The sequence below is a fragment of the Hyla sarda genome, chromosome 3 (genome assembly GCF_029499605.1).
Source record: "Hyla sarda isolate aHylSar1 chromosome 3, aHylSar1.hap1, whole genome shotgun sequence".
NCBI lineage: Eukaryota > Metazoa > Chordata > Amphibia > Anura > Hylidae > Hyla > Hyla sarda.
In genome coordinates, this window is record NC_079191.1 from 238,831,785 (window position 1) to 238,847,801 (window position 16,017).

Genomic DNA, 16,017 nt, shown 5'->3' on the forward strand with positions numbered 1-16,017 from the left:
TCATCTGGCTAGCTAGGTCTATCCTTTCTATATTCTTACACCAAGTATTCCTTTCCTTTATAACATTATTACTCACTGAAATACTTGTTGCACACCGCTATTTGTACATGTTCACCTACTGATTCTCCTCATACAACGTCACATCCTAACAATCCATTGTGATTATCTTTCCCTTTGGAACAACCATGGTTATGCACAGACAGATTTAACAGTTATTAGAGATACATCTATACGGGATCATCATATGCAATCTTCTCTTTCCTCACTTATTTCCTGCATAGGTTTTGAAGAAATGGGTGACAATTACAGAATCTGAACTAGGTACAGTTTCACAAAAGGTTCTTAATTGTATACTTTACTGTATCTATGGTTAGGGATCAGTACAATTAGACAAGGAGATACTGATATTGACCTACCCTAGGCAGTTAAATGAAGTCTACTCATAGTCTCTGAAACAGGTAAGATGTTTATGGAGCGTGTTGGTCAGGTACCTTTATTGTTTTTACCTAGGTCATATGTCAGATGTAAATGATGACATCTGTACAAACCTTCTTTCTGTATTGTTGAATCCTGAGGCGACCCAATGTACTGACATTACTATGCACATAGCTCCCCGTTGCTTAGTGTATGGGGTCATATATGTTACCATGGGGTACAAGACTGCTGGCACATACATTTTCTTACCAACTCTTTCCGGATTCAGACTTTGCCCTGTACCACCTCTTTCTTCTTCCATTGGTCTCTCTCAGCATGCATTGCTGGTTCCTGCAAGAGACCTAACCAGAAAATTCCACATTGCCCATCCACCTGTACACTTTGTACCATCATTGTGGGGGAAAAGGAGCGCTGCAGCCTTGGCAGCCTCCTTCACCATTCAGTCCCCTTGGCTTATGGGGCTGTTTCCTTCATGTGTCTCTGATCTTTACGATGGCCACTTTCTCATGGCAGCTCTCGGACTTTTAACACTTGAATTACAAATTTACAGATTGGTTCGCTCAAGGATTCAACAACACTCTTACGTCAATAGGCCCATACTAGTGGGCGATAATTAAAGTGTACCCATACTCATTGTGTCATACCTTTAGATATCTTACACATATCAGTGAATACCTTCAACTCTACTTCTCTGAACCACCAGCTCAGATCGAGTGGTTTATTGCAGTAGAACTTCATTCTGCATGTGGTCACAATATATCCTGTCTTATGTATTACATCTTTACATTACTTGGAACAAACTTACAGTTATGACTCAGCATTAACCATGAATTCTCCGATATCCTATCATGGCTCTTGAAATTTTTTTTTTTTTTATAAGTTCAAGACAATCAGCATCTTCATATTACACTAAATATCATTATAAAGTTATCCACTTAAAATGTATGCTATTTAAATAAATATAATGTAGAATGTATAGGTATATCACGTTGTGTATGCAGGTACTATAACACATTCAAGTTTAACCCCTTAAGGACCAATGACGTACCGGTACGTCATTGGTCCTGCTCTTCTGATATAACGCGGGGTTACACAGTAACCCCGCGTCATATCATGGCGGGCCCGGCGTCATAGTGAAGCCGGGACCCGCCTCTAATAGCGCGCAGCGCCGATCGCGGCGCCGCGCGCTATTAACCCTTTAGCCGCGCGCTCAAAGCTGAGCCGCGCGGCTAAAAGTGAAAGTTCCCGGCTAGCTCAGTCGGGCTGTTCGGGATAGCCGCGGCTAATCGTGGCATCCCGAACAGCTGACAGGACAGCGGGAGGGCCCCTACCTGCCTCCTCGCTGTCCGATCGCCGAATGACTGCTCAGTGCCTGAGATCCAGGCATGAGCAGTCATGCGGCAGAATCGTTGATCACTGGTTTCTTATGAGAAACCAGTGATCAATGATGAAGATCAGTGTGTGCAGTGTTATAGGTCCCTATGGGACCTATAACACTGCAAAAAAAAAGTGAAAAAAAAAAGTGAATAAAGATCATTTAACTCCTCCCCTATTAAAAGTTTGAATCACCCCCCTTTTCCAATAAAAAAAAAAACAGTGTAAATAAAAATAAAAATAAACATATGTGGTATCACCGCGTGCGGAAATGTCCGAATTATAAAAATATATCATTAATTAAACCGCTCGGTCAATGGCGTGCGCGCAAAAAAATTCCAAAGTCCAAAATAGTGCATTTTTGGTCACTTTTTATATCATTTAAAAATGAATAAAAAGTGATCAATAAGTCCTATCAATGCAAAAATGGCACCGTTAAAAACTTCAGATCACGGCGCAAAAAATGAGCCCTCATACCGCCCCATACACGGAAAAATAAAAAAGTTATAGGGGTCAGAAGATGACAATTTTAAACGTATTAATTTTCCTGCATGTAGTTATGATTTTTTCCAAAAGTCCGACAAAATCAAACCTATATAAGTAGGGTATCATTTTAATCGTATGGACCTACAGAATACATATCAGGTGTCATTTTTACCGAAAAATGTACTACGTAGAAACGGAAGCCCCCAAAAGTTACAAAACAGCGTTTTTTTTTTCAATTTTGTCGCACAATGATTTTTTTTCCCGCTTCACCATAGATTTTTGGGCAAAATGACTGACGTCATTACAAAGTAGAATTGGTGGCGCAAAAAATAAGCCATCATATGGATTTTTAGGTGTAAATTTGAAAGAGTTATGATTTTTTAAAGGCAAGGAGCAAAAAACGAAAATGCAAAAACGGAAAAACCTCCGGTCCTTAAGGGGTTAAACAGTAGATTTGTAGTTCCTTCAATTTAATGTGACTGTGTTTCCTTAGACCAAAGCTGTTCTGTCAATCTTCCTATAAGCCCCGCCTTTCTCCTCCCACTCCTCTATGTCACTGGTCACCACCCCTTTGAGTCTGGCTTTTTTCCTCATTTTGGTTTGGTCATTTCTCAAAAAATTCTTGAGCAATCAGTGCCTACATGGAGACATACCATACACATGTAACATGTAACAATACCAACATTTACAAATACTCAACATACAACACACACAGACAGGGCCCATATTCTCAGCAAAAATAAAATGTAAAAGAATAAAATTATATATACAGAGCTCTTAAAAAAAATTGGGAAAAAATCATCTTCAATGCGCATTATTTATAATCAATAAACCATTAGCTGATTTTAAATGCTTAAATTAATATTCAATAATTAAACAGTGATCACTTTTTCATTTATTTTACATTTTATTTTATTCTCCTTGGCCAAACTTCTCTTGTTACTCCTATAATATAATCAGACAGTTAATTGCATTTCCTTATAAATTTCCCTTTTTTTATCCATCTTGCACTCCTGCGAAAACAAACTTATTAAGAGATTGATAAAATATCATCAAGTAGTTTCATTATGACAAACATGTACATACACAGTTTCACCTAAATCCATTCACTGGTCATACTCCGTGTATTCCTAATTTATCATATATGTTTCAATTGATTAGGTGTGTTAAAATGGCTACAGGGGAGTGGAGGTGAGAACTAATTGCAAGAGCCAAAATGGCTGTTGGGGAGTGGAGGTGAGAACTAATTGTATGAGCTAAAATGGCTGCTGGGGGAGGAACTTCACTTCTGGGAGTGGTAACATGGCTGCCCCCATACAGAATAAGCATGTGGCAGAGACTAGCAGCCTCATGGAAAGAGAGAGAGAGAGAGAAAAGCATTGTGCTGAAGGAAGGTAAGATCTGGGTTATAACTTTAGGGATTAGTATTAGGGTGTCACTCCATAAGGGATTCTTAGCTCCATAATAATAATAATAATAATAATATTATACAGACCAATATTCACAGTCTCTCCCCCCTGCTTAATACAAAGACTCTCTTAATTGAAAATATGATAATTCTCCCCATCCTATCACCAGTTTATAAACAAATGTATGTCTGTACATACATCGGTGTTAACTTCAATACCTAAATATTTGCATCATACTTTCAGTCCACACCTTATGCCTATCTATTCGCTTCACATTCTTTTGCCTATCTATATCCATTCAGAGAACTTCAATATAACTAAGTCAAATCACAATTGTTCTCAAGAATCACACTGTTATATATAACTGTATATTACACTGCTATATATATATATATATATATATATATATATATATACCTTCTTATCCCATCAACCATCAATATATTTCAAACTTGCAACTGCCTTAATATCTTTAATTTATCAATTCCATTTTGAACTCACCACATGCTTTCAATCAAAACTCAATTTTTTTCCCCTATACAACTCTCTGTAATTCCCTTCCCCCACTTCCTCTCCATATGCAATTCTATCAATGAGATCAAATTACTTCTGCACATTCTGAAGCCCTGCAGCTCTCTTTAGCCCCCTCTGTCTCCTCCAAACAGCCCACAAACCCTAGGGTGTCCCCATCGTTTGCCAACTAAAACCCTCTCAAAAACCTTGCTGTACTTTTAGGAGATATCTTTAAAACACTAATGCATTAGATCTAGTATTAGAAGGGAAGTTATTTCCCCCTCTTCGTCGGAATTAGCTAATTTTCATGGACACATTAAGACAAGACAAGACTACACATATCACATATTCAATCAGTTATAATGGGACAAGTTCCAGAAGTCTGCTATTGATGGGAAAAAATCCCTTGTACCCCCAGTCCTAAATAAGCTCTAATTATGACGTTATACCAGGCGACCAGCACCTATTCGTCCTAGATCACTTATCTATTTATGACTCTGTCCTAACCATTCTGATGATGCCTTAACATCCATATGATTAATTACGACAACGTACTCCGCATCGCAACTCCCCAATGAACAGTCCCAATTCCACTTATTCACTCACACACACTTCATACACACTCGGTGTTACGCCGAGCGCTCCGGGTCCCCGCTCCTCCCCGGAGCGCTCGCTACACTCTCGCTCCCGCAGCGCCCCGGTCAGATCCACTGACCGGGTGCGCTGCGATACCGCCTCCAGCCGGGATGCGATTCGCGATGCGGGTGGCGCCCGCTCGCGATGCGCACCCCTGCTCCCGTACCTGACTCGCTCTCCGTCGGTCCTGTCCCGGCGCGCGCGGCCCCGCTCCCTAGGGCGCGCGCGCGCCGGGTCTCTGCGATTTAAAGGGCCACTGCGCCGCTGATTGGCGCAGTGGTTCTAATCAGTGTGTTCACCTGTGCACTCCCTATGTATACCTCACTTCCCCTGCACTCCCTCGCCGGATCTTGTTGCCATTGTGCCAGTGAAAGCGTTCCCTTGTGTGTTCCTAGCCTGTGTTCCAGACCTCCTGCCGTTGCCCCTGACTACGATCCTTGCTGCCTGCCCCGACCTTCTGCTACGTCCGACCTTGCTTCTGTCTACTCCCTTGTACCGCGCCTATCTTCAGCAGTCAGAGAGGTTGAGCCGTTGCTAGTGGATACGACCTGGTCACTACCGCCGCAGCAAGACCATCCCGCTTTGCGGCGGGCTCTGGTGAATACCAGTAGTGACTTAGAACCGGTCCACTAGCACGGTCCACGCCAATCCCTCTCTGGCACAGAGGATCCACCTCCTGCCAGCCGGCATCGTGACAGTAGATCCGGCCATGGATCCCGCTGAAGTTCCTCTGCCAGTTGTCGCCGACCTCACCACGGTGGTCGCCCAGCAGTCACAACAGATAGCGCAACAAGGCCACCAGCTGTCTCAACTGACCGTGATGCTACAGCAGCTACTACCACAGCTTCAGCAATCATCTCCTCCGCCAGCTCCTGCACCTCCTCCGCAGCGAGTGGCCGCCTCAGGCCTACGACTATCCTTGCCGGATAAATTTGATGGGGACTCTAAGTTTTGCCGTGGCTTTCTTTCACAATGTTCCCTGCACTTGGAGATGATGTCGGACCAGTTTCCTACTGAAAGGTCTAAGGTGGCTTTCGTAGTCAGCCTTCTGTCTAGAAAAGCTCTGTCATGGGCCACACCGCTCTGGGACCGCAATGACCCCGTCACTGCCTCTGTACACTCCTTCTTCTCGGAAATTCGAAGTGTCTTTGAGGAACCTGCCCGAGCCTCTTCTGCTGAGACTGCCCTGCTGAACCTGGTCCAGGGTAATTCTTCCGTTGGCGAGTACGCCGTGCAATTCCGTACTCTTGCTTCAGAACTTTCCTGGAATAATGAGGCCCTCTGCGCGACCTTTAAAAAAGGCCTATCCAGCAACATTAAAGATGTTCTGGCCGCACGAGAAATTCCTGCTAACCTACATGAACTCATTCATCTAGCCACTCGCATTGACATGCGTTTTTCCGAAAGGCGTCAGGAGCTCCGCCAGGATATGGACTTTGTTCGCACGAGGCGTTTTTTCTCCCCGGCTCCTCTCTCCTCTGGTCCTCTGCAATCCGTTCCTGTGCCTCCCGCCGTGGAGGCTATGCAAGTTGACCGGTCTCGCCTGACACCTCAAGAGAGGACACGACGCCGCATGGAGAATCTCTGCCTGTACTGTGCCGGTACCGAACACTTCCTGAAGGATTGTCCTATCCGTCCTCCATGCCTGGAAAGACGTACGCTGACTCCGCACAAAGGTGAAACAGTCCTTGATGTCAACTCTGCTTCTCCACGTCTTACTGTGCCTGTGCGGATATCTGCCTCTACCTTCTCCTTCTCCACTAAGGCCTTCTTGGACTCCGGATCTGCAGGAAACTTTATTTTGGCCTCTCTCATCAACAAGTTCAACATCCCAGTGACCAGTCTCGCCAGACCTCGCTACATCAATTGCGTTAACAATGAAAGATTGGACTGTGCCGTGCGTTACCGCACGGAACCCCTCCTAATGTGCATCGGACCTCACCACGAAAAAATTGAGTTTTTGGTCCTCTCCAATTGCACTTCCGAAATTCTCCTTGGACTACCCTGGCTTCAACACCATTCCCCAACCCTGGATTGGTCCACAGGGGAGATCAAGAGTTGGGGTCCCTCTTGTTTCAAGGACTGCCTTAAACCGGTTACCAGTACTCCTTGCCGTGACCCTGTGGTTCCCCCTGTAACCGGTCTCCCTAAGGCCTATATGGACTTTGCGGATGTTTTTTGCAAAAAACAAGCTGAGACTCTACCTCCTCACAGGCCTTATGACTGTCCTATTGACCTCCTCCCGGGCACTACTCCACCCCGGGGCAGAATTTATCCTCTCTCTGCCCCAGAGACTCTTGCTATGTCTGAGTACATCCAGGAAAATTTAAAAAAGGGCTTTATCCGCAAATCCTCCTCTCCTGCCGGAGCCGGATTTTTCTTTGTGTCCAAAAAAGATGGCTCCCTACGTCCTTGCATTGACTACCGCGGTCTTAATAAAATCACGGTAAAGAACCGCTACCCTCTACCTCTCATCTCTGAACTCTTTGATCGCCTCCAAGGTGCCCACATCTTTACCAAACTGGACTTAAGAGGTGCTTATAATCTCATCCGCATCAGAGAGGGGGATGAATGGAAAACGGCATTTAACACTAGAGATGGACACTTTGAGTATCTGGTCATGCCCTTTGGCCTGTGCAACGCCCCTGCCGTCTTCCAAGACTTTGTTAATGAAATTTTTCGTGATCTCTTATATTCCTGTGTTGTTGTGTATCTGGACGATATCCTGATTTTTTCTGCCAACCTAGAAGAACACCGCCAGCATGTCCGCATGGTTCTTCAGAGACTTCGTGACAATCAACTTTATGCCAAAATGGAGAAATGTCTGTTTGAATGTCAATCTCTTCCTTTCCTAGGATACTTGGTCTCTGGCCAGGGACTACAAATGGATCCAGACAAACTCTCTGCCGTCTTAGATTGGCCACGCCCCTCCGGACTCCGTGCTATCCAACGTTTTTTGGGGTTCGCCAATTATTACAGACAATTTATTCCACATTTTTCCACCATTGTGGCTCCTATCGTGGCTTTAACCAAAAAGAATGCCAATCCTAAGTCATGGCCTCCTCAAGCGGAAGACGCCTTTAAACAGCTCAAGTCTGCCTTTTCTTCAGCTCCCGTGCTCTCCAGACCTGACCCATCTAAACCCTTCCTATTGGAGGTTGATGCCTCCTCAGTAGGAGCTGGAGCGGTCCTTCTACAAAAAAATTCTTCCGGGCATGCTGTTACTTGTGGTTTTTTTTCTAAGACCTTCTCTCCGGCGGAGAGGAACTACTCCATCGGGGATCGAGAGCTACTAGCCATTAAATTAGCACTTGAGGAATGGAGGCATCTGCTGGAGGGATCAAGATTTCCAGTTATTATTTACACCGATCACAAGAACCTCTCCTATCTCCAGTCTGCCCAACGGCTGAATCCTCGCCAGGCCAGGTGGTCTCTGTTCTTTGCCCGATTTAATTTTGAAATTCACTTTCGGCCTGCCGATAAGAACATTAGGGCCGATGCTCTCTCTCGTTCCTCGGATGCCTCGGAAGTAGAGCTCTCTCCGCAACACATCATTCCTCCTGACTGCCTGATCTCCACTTCTCCAGCCTCCATCAGGCAAACTCCTCCAGGGAAGACCTTCGTCTCTCCACGCCAACGCCTCGGGATCCTCAAATGGGGTCACTCCTCCCATCTCGCAGGTCATGCGGGCATCAAGAAATCCGTACAACTCATCTCTCGTTTCTATTGGTGGCCGACTCTGGAGACGGATGTTGTGGATTTTGTGCGAGCCTGCACTGTCTGTGCCCGGGATAAGACTCCTCGCCAGAAGCCCGCTGGTCTTCTTCATCCTCTGCCTGTTCCCGAACAGCCTTGGTCTCTGATTGGTATGGACTTTATTACAGACTTACCCTCATCCCGTGGCAACACTGTTGTTTGGGTGGTCGTTGATCGATTCTCCAAGATGGCACATTTCATCCCTCTTCCTGGTCTTCCTTCTGCGCCTCAGTTGGCAAAACAATTTTTTGTACACATTTTTCGTCTTCACGGGTTGCCCACGCAGATCGTCTCGGATAGAGGCGTCCAATTCGTGTCTAAATTCTGGAGGGCTCTCTGTAAACAACTCAAGATTAAATTAAACTTTTCTTCTGCTTATCATCCTCAATCCAATGGGCAAGTAGAAAGAATTAACCAGGTCCTGGGTGATTATTTACGGCATTTTGTTTCCTCCCGCCAGGATGACTGGGCAGATCTTCTACCATGGGCCGAATTCTCGTATAACTTCAGAGTTTCTGAATCTTCTTCCAAATCCCCATTTTTCGTGGTGTACGGCCGTCACCCTCTTCCCCCCCTCCCTACTCCCTTGCCCTCTGGTGTACCCGCTGTGGATGAAATAACTCGTGATCTTTCCACCATATGGAAAGAGACCCAAAATTCTCTCTTACAGGCTTCATCACGCATGAAGAAGTTTGCTGATAAGAAAAGAAGAGCTCCCCCCATTTTTTCTCCCGGAGACAAGGTATGGCTCTCCGCTAAATATGTCCGCTTCCGTGTTCCCAGCTACAAATTGGGACCACGCTATCTTGGTCCTTTCAAAATTTTGTGCCAGATTAATCCTGTCTCTTATAAACTTCTTCTCCCTCCTTCTCTTCGTATTCCTAATGCCTTTCACGTTTCTCTTCTTAAACCACTCATCATCAACCGTTTCTCTCCTAAACTTATCTCTCCCACTCCTGTCTCCGGTTCTTCAGACATCTTTCCTGTAAAGGAGATACTGGCCTCCAAAAAGGTCAGAGGAAAAACCTTCTTTTTGGTTGACTGGGAGGGCTGTGGTCCTGAAGAGAGATCCTGGGAACCTGAGGACAATATCCTAGATAAAAATCTGGTCCTCAGGTTCTCAGGCTCCAAGAAGAGGGGGAGACCCAAGGGGGGGGGGTACTGTTACGCCGAGCGCTCCGGGTCCCCGCTCCTCCCCGGAGCGCTCGCTACACTCTCGCTCCCGCAGCGCCCCGGTCAGATCCACTGACCGGGTGCGCTGCGATACCACCTCCAGCCGGGATGCGATTCGCGATGCGGGTGGCGCCCGCTCGCGATGCGCACCCCGGCTCCCGTACCTGACTCGCTCTCCGTCGGTCCTGTCCCGGCGCGCGCGGCCCCGCTCCCTAGGGCGCGCGCGCGCCGGGTCTCTGCGATTTAAAGGGCCACTGCGCCGCTGATTGGCGCAGTGGTTCTAATCAGTGTGTTCACCTGTGCACTCCCTATGTATACCTCACTTCCCCTGCACTCCCTCGCCGGATCTTGTTGCCATTGTGCCAGTGAAAGCGTTCCCTTGTGTGTTCCTAGCCTGTGTTCCAGACCTCCTGCCGTTGCCCCTGACTACGATCCTTGCTGCCTGCCCCGACCTTCTGCTACGTCCGACCTTGCTTCTGTCTACTCCCTTGTACCGCGCCTATCTTCAGCAGTCAGAGAGGTTGAGCCGTTGCTAGTGGATACGACCTGGTCACTACCGCCGCAGCAAGACCATCCCGCTTTGCGGCGGGCTCTGGTGAATACCAGTAGTGACTTAGAACCGGTCCACTAGCACGGTCCACGCCAATCCCTCTCTGGCACAGAGGATCCACCTCCTGCCAGCCGGCATCGTGACACTCGGGCAGTAAGATAGATACATTATGATATCTTATACATGGGTAATTGGCTGGACGAGAATTTATCTCTCTTTCTCTGGTAGGTCACATGCAAGTCAGCTAGATCAGCATGACAAAACAAAGGGGAGACATGGGTGCTTTTGGCTAGGTACAAGTATGTCCTACCGTACGCCTGGAGTTTATCAAATCCCATCTGCGTCCGTCTTTGTTCCATCGTCTGGTCTGGGTACTGCGACCTGACCTGCACATGAGGCCTATAATCCAGCCCCACTAAATTGGGCGACATTTGTTGTGGATTAAACTCATCGTTCTTGTACATAATGTATATACCGAAGCATAGAGAAATAACTCAGACAGAGCCATTGTGCTTTAGCGTTCTGTGTGCTGTCCACTGGGCTTTATTTCAGATCATTCAAGCTTATATCACCTTTGTCATTAACATAAGTTCCCACCCCCTGCTAGGGGACGTTCTAGCATATGGGGAGTGAGCAAATATCATGAGGAATGTGCCTTGTCCTCATGGCATTTCACTTCCTCCACACGATGGGAGGGGTCCAGAGAAGATACTGGAAGGAGCAGAGGGGGAAAACAGATGAGGAAGGGGGGCCTCCGACATGAACATTTTTTATATGGAAAGAAACCATAGAAACATCTATTACACTTGGAATATGTTTCCTTTTGTAGAGCAAAACAGCAATAATGATTAGCAGTTGCTTGTACATCAATGAATAAATGCAGAGTACTCTCAATTACAGCACAGTAGTGGCAGGTACAGATAAACAATACAGTAACAGGGATCCATTTCTTTTTTTATTATGAAATCTTTATTTTGATTTTCAAGTATAAAAAACGTTACAAACAAATAAAACGGTTCCAAAGCATTCCACTGAGAAAGCATAAGTACAATATAACATAATTATGTGAAGTGCAGAACCATACATAGAATGTCTGGACATCAAACAACTTCATGTCAGTACTATAACGAAATGTCCCCATATTTTACACAATATTACTAGCTAAGTTAATAAGGCATACAGGGCCAATTGATAAGGACATCCAAAACACCCAAGTTGAAGGGTTGGAACTTCTAATTCTAAACTTAACCCCTTAAGGACATAGGGCGTATCCATACGCCACCGTTTCCAAGTCCTTAAGGACCGAGGGCGTATGGATACGCCCTGAGCATTCCCGGCCCCGCCGCTAGCCGGAGGGGAGCCGGGGCCGGATGCCTGCTGAAATCGTTCAGCAGGCATCCCGGCATATCGCCCAGGGGGGTCATTATGTCCCCCCATGTCGGCGATTGCCGCAGATCGCTGGACAATTCAGTCCAGCGATCTGCGGCGGATTCCGGGTCAATCGGGTCTCCAGAGCCAGCAGGGGTGAGGTGGCACTGGTGCCACCTCACGATCGCCCTGATTCGTCGGCTGGATTCCCGGCCGACCAATCAGGGCGCCTGCTGCGGGTGTCACTCCCGCAACCCGCTCCGCCCCTCTTCCGGAGGACGTGAGCAGGTGCGGGAAGACTACCCCCGGTGCTGGGGACCCCGATCCCCAGCGTCCCTGTTGGGATCGGGGCCCCAGGAGCGGCGAGGGACTGACCTGTGCGGCGGCATCGTGGAGCAGCAGCAGGAGGTGAGTGGCGGCGAGGGACTGACCTGTGCGGCGGCATCGTGGAGCAGCAGCAGGAGGTGAGTGACAGCCTCCTGCTGTTGCTTAGCAACAGCTCCCAGCATGCAAAAAGGGCATGCTGGGAGCTGTAGTTATGCAACAGCAGGAGGCAGACCACCACAACTCCCAGCATGCCCTTATGGGCATGCTGGGACTTTTAGTTTTGCAACAGCTGGAGGCACATTCTTTCTATGGAAAAGTGTACCTTCAGCTGTTGTGTAACTACAACTCCCAGCTTGCACAATCAGCTAAAGTGCATGCTGGGAGTTGTAGTGGTGCATCTGGTGGTTGCATAACTACAACTCCCAGCATGCCCGTTGGCTGTCGGTGACAGCTGAGAGTTGTAGTTTTGCAACAGCGGAAGGCACACTGAGTTAAGTAGCAAACCAGTGTGTCTCCAGCTGTTGCATAACTACAATCCCCAGCATCCCCAGCCAATGTAGTATGCCTCCGGCTGTTGCATAACTACAAGACCCAGCATGCCCTTCCGCTGTCTGTACATGCTGGGGGTTGTAGCTTTTGCAACAGCTGAAGGCACACTGGTTGCAAAACACTGAGTTTGTTACCAAACTCGGTGTTTCACAACCTGTGTGTCTCCAGCTGTTGCAAAACTACAACTCCCAGCATGCACTGATAGACCGTACATGCTGGGAGTTGTAGTTTTGCAACAGCTGGAGATATTTCCCCCCCCAATGTGAAGGTACAGGGTACACTCACATGGGCGGAGGATTACAGTAAGTATCCGGCTGCAAGTTTGAGCTGCGGCAAATTTTCTGCTGAAGCTCAAGCTGCCAGCGAGAAACTACTGTGAACCCCCGCCCGTGCGACTGTACCCTAAAAACACTACACTAACACAAAATAAAAAGTAAAAAACACTACATATACACATACCCCTACACAGCCCCCCTCCCCAATAAAAATGAAAAACGTCTGGTACGCCACTGTTTCCAGAACGGAGCCTCCAGCTGTTGCAAAACAACTACTCCCAGTATTGCCAGATAGCCACTGACTGTCTAGGCATGCTGGGAGTTTTAAAACAGCTGGAGGCACCCTGTTTGGGAATCACTGGCGTAGAATACCCCTATGTCCACCCCTATGCAAGTCCCTAATTTAGGCCTCAAATGCACATGGCGCTCTCACTTTGGAGCCCTGTCGTATTTCAAGGCAACAGTTTAGGGTCACATATGGGGTATCGCCGTACTCGGGAGAAATTGGGCTTCAAATTTTGGGGGGGATTTTCTGCTATTACCCTTTTTAAAAATGTAAAATTTTTGGGAAAACAAGCATTTTAGGTAAAAAAAAATATTTTTTTTTTACATATACAAAAGTCATGAAACACCTGTGGGGTATAAAGGTTCACTTAACCCCTTGTTACGTTCCCCGAGGGGTCTAGTTTCCAAAATGGTATGCCATGTGTTTTTTTTGCTGTCCTGGCACCATAGGGGCTTCCGAAATGCGGCATGCCCCCAGTGCAAAATTTGCTTTCAAAAAGCCAAATGTGACTCCTTCTCTTCTGAGACCTGTAGTGCGCCAGCAGAGCACTTTTCACCCCCATATGGGGTGTTTTCTGAATCGGGAGAAATTGGGCTTCAAATTTTGGGGGGTGTTTTCTGCTATTACCCTTTTCAAAAAAGTAAAAATTTTGGGAAACCAAGCATTTTAGGAAAAAAAAAAATTTTTTTTTCACATATGCAAAAGTCGTGAAACACCTGTAGGGTATTAAGGTTCACATTACCCCTTGTTACGTTCCCCGAGGGGTCTAGTTTCCAAAATGGTATGCCATGTGTTTTTTTTTTGCTGTTCTGGCACCATAGGGGCTTCCTAAATGCGGCATGCCCCCAGAGCAAAATTTGCTTTCAAAAAGCCAAATGTGACTCCTTCTCTTCTGAGACCTGTAGTGCGCCAGCAGAGCACTTTTCATCCCCATATGGGGTGTTTTCTGAATCGGGAGAAATTGGGCTTCAAATTTTGGGGGGTATTTTCTGCTATTACCCTTTTTAAAAATGTAAAAATTTTGGGAAACCCAGCATGTTAGGTAAAAAAAAAAAATTTTTTTTACATATGCAAAAGTCGTGAAACACCTTTAGGGTATTAAGGTTCACATTACCCCTTGTTACGTTCCCCGAGGGGTCTAGTTTCCAAAATGGTATGCCATGTGATTTTTTTTGCTGTTCTGGCACCATAGGGGCTTCCTAAATGCGGCATGCCCCCAGAGCAAAATTTGCTTTCAAAAAGCCAAATGTGACTCCTTCTCTTCTGAGACCTGTAGTGCGCCAGCAGAGTAATTTTCACCCCCATATGGGGTGTTTTCTGAATCGGGAGAAATTGGGTTTCAAATTTTGGGGGGTATTTTCTGCTATTACTCTTTTTAAAAATTTAAAATTTTTGGGAAACCAAGCATTTTAGGTAAAAAAAAAATTATTTTTTTTACATATGCAAAAGTCGTGAAACACCTGTAGGGTATTAAGGTTCACTTTACCCCTTGTTACGTTCCCTGAGGGGTCTAGTTTCCAAAATGGTATGCCATGTGATTTTATTTTGCTGTCCTGGCACCATAGGGGCTTCCTAAAGGTGACATGCCCCCCAAAAACCATTTGTCGCTCCTTCCCTTCTGAGCCCTCTACTGCGCCCACTGAACAATTAACATAGACATATGAGGTATGTGCTTACTCGAGAGAAATTGGGTTTCAAATATAAGTAAAAATTTTCTCCTTTTTATCCCTTGCAAAAATTCAAAAATTGGGTCTACAAGAACATGCGAATGTAAAAAATGAAGATTTTGAATTTTCTCCTTCACTTTGCTGCTATTCCTGTGAAACACCTAAAGGGTTAATACACTTACTGAATGTCATTTTGAATACTTTGGGGGTGCAGTTTTTATAATGGGGTCTTTTATGGGGTATTTCTAATATGAAGACCCTTCAAATCCACTTCAAACCTGAACTGGTCCATGAAAAATAGCGAGTTTGAAAATTTTGTGAAAAATTGTAAAATTGCTGCTGAACTTTGAAGCCCTCTGGTGTCTTCCAAAAGTAAAAACTCATAAATTTTGTGATGCAAACATAAAGTATACATATTGTATATGTGAACCCAAAAAAAAATTATTTTGAATATCCATTTTCCTTACAAGCAGAGAGCTTCAAAGTTAGAAAAATGCAAAATTTTCATTTTTTTCATCAAATTTGGTGATTTTTCACCAAGAAAGGATGCAAGATACCACAAAATTTTACCACTAACTTAAAGTAGAATATGTCACGAAAAAACAATCTCGGAATCAGAATGATAACTAAAAGCATTCCAGAGTTATTAATGTTTAAAGTGACAGTGGTCAGAATTGCAAAAAATGCTCTGGTCCTTAAGGTGAAAAAGGGCTCGGTCCTTAAGGGGTTAAAGGGGTACTCCGGTGAAAAACTTTTTTTTTTTAAATCAACTGGCGCCAGAAAGTTAAACAGATTTGTAAATTACTTCTATTAAAAAATATTCTTCCTTCCTGTACTTATTAGCTGCTGAATACAACAGTGGAAATTCTTTTCCGTTTGAAACACAGAGTTGTCTGCTGACATCATGAGCACAGTGCTCTCTGCTGACATCTCTGTCCATTTTAGGAACTGTCCAGGGTAAAAGGAAATCCCTATAGCAAACATATGCTGTTCTGGACAGTTCATAAAATGGACAGAGATGTCAGCAGAGAGCACTGTGCTCGTGATGTCAGCAGACAGTTCTGTGTTTCAAAAAGAAAAGAATTTCCGCTGTAGTATTCAGCAGCTAATAAGTACAGGAAGGATTAAGATTTTTTAATAGAAGTCATTTACAAATCTGTTTAACTTTCTGGCACCAGTTGATAAAAAAAAAATAAAGTTAAGGAGTTAGTAA